Consider the following 846-nt stretch of genomic DNA (forward strand, 5'->3'; position numbering starts at 1 on the left):
TATAAAGGTTAGGAACCACAAGATGTAGAGGCTCAACTATGTCATTTATGGTTCTTAAGTCCTGGACCAAATTCCATCTACCACTGGGTTGTTTTGTAGCTCAGAAGTCCACATGGAAGGCAGAGGTGAAGTAAAGAAGTGCTTATGAGGTTTTCTGTCCATTCCAACAACTAAGAAATAGTGAGAAGAGTTGGGACCTCAGAAGGCTTTTAGGACCAAATAGTAGGCTCTTGTGTCCAGGAGAAAATGAATATACTTACCAGTAATGTTAATGCTCACCCACAGCTCTTCTGGGAGGATGTGAATCATTGAAGCATCCTCCTTTGTTTCAGGCTGGGAGCTGGGGTCTGTCAGTCCTGTCAGCCATGAGGACCTGATGTGGGCCACCCTTGGCCTTGTGTCCTTCAGATCCACTCTTAAAGCAAGTGAGTGGGAGCTTCCTCTCTACTCCCTTGCCTATCTGTGGCTCTTCTCTGTGACACTGTCTACTGAAGTGGCCCAGCTTTCCACAGTGGAAGCAATTCTGACCTCTTTTATTACCTTTGGGTGGCATTGTTTATTAATAAGGCTTCCTTTTCCTTACACATGCCCTAAACTGGCAGCAATAGCTGCCCCAATAATTTTGGCCATTCTCTGGTCTTTAGATCCCAGTTGTTAAAAGAGGGAAAAATTTAAACAAATGTAAAACAAATAATTTTGAACATTATAATCTATAAGCTTAAGGCTAGAAATATTAACAATATCATCATTTCCAACCCAGAGATACATGTTCTAACGCAGTTCCTATTTTCCATAAATGGTTTTGGTAAGAGGAATGTTGTAAATGTGGATACATTTCCACTATTC

The sequence above is a fragment of the Elephantulus edwardii genome, unplaced genomic scaffold (genome assembly GCF_000299155.1).
Source record: "Elephantulus edwardii isolate Elephantulus edwardi_28Jun2011 unplaced genomic scaffold, EleEdw1.0 scaffold00075, whole genome shotgun sequence".
NCBI classification, from domain to species: Eukaryota; Metazoa; Chordata; class Mammalia; order Macroscelidea; family Macroscelididae; genus Elephantulus; species Elephantulus edwardii.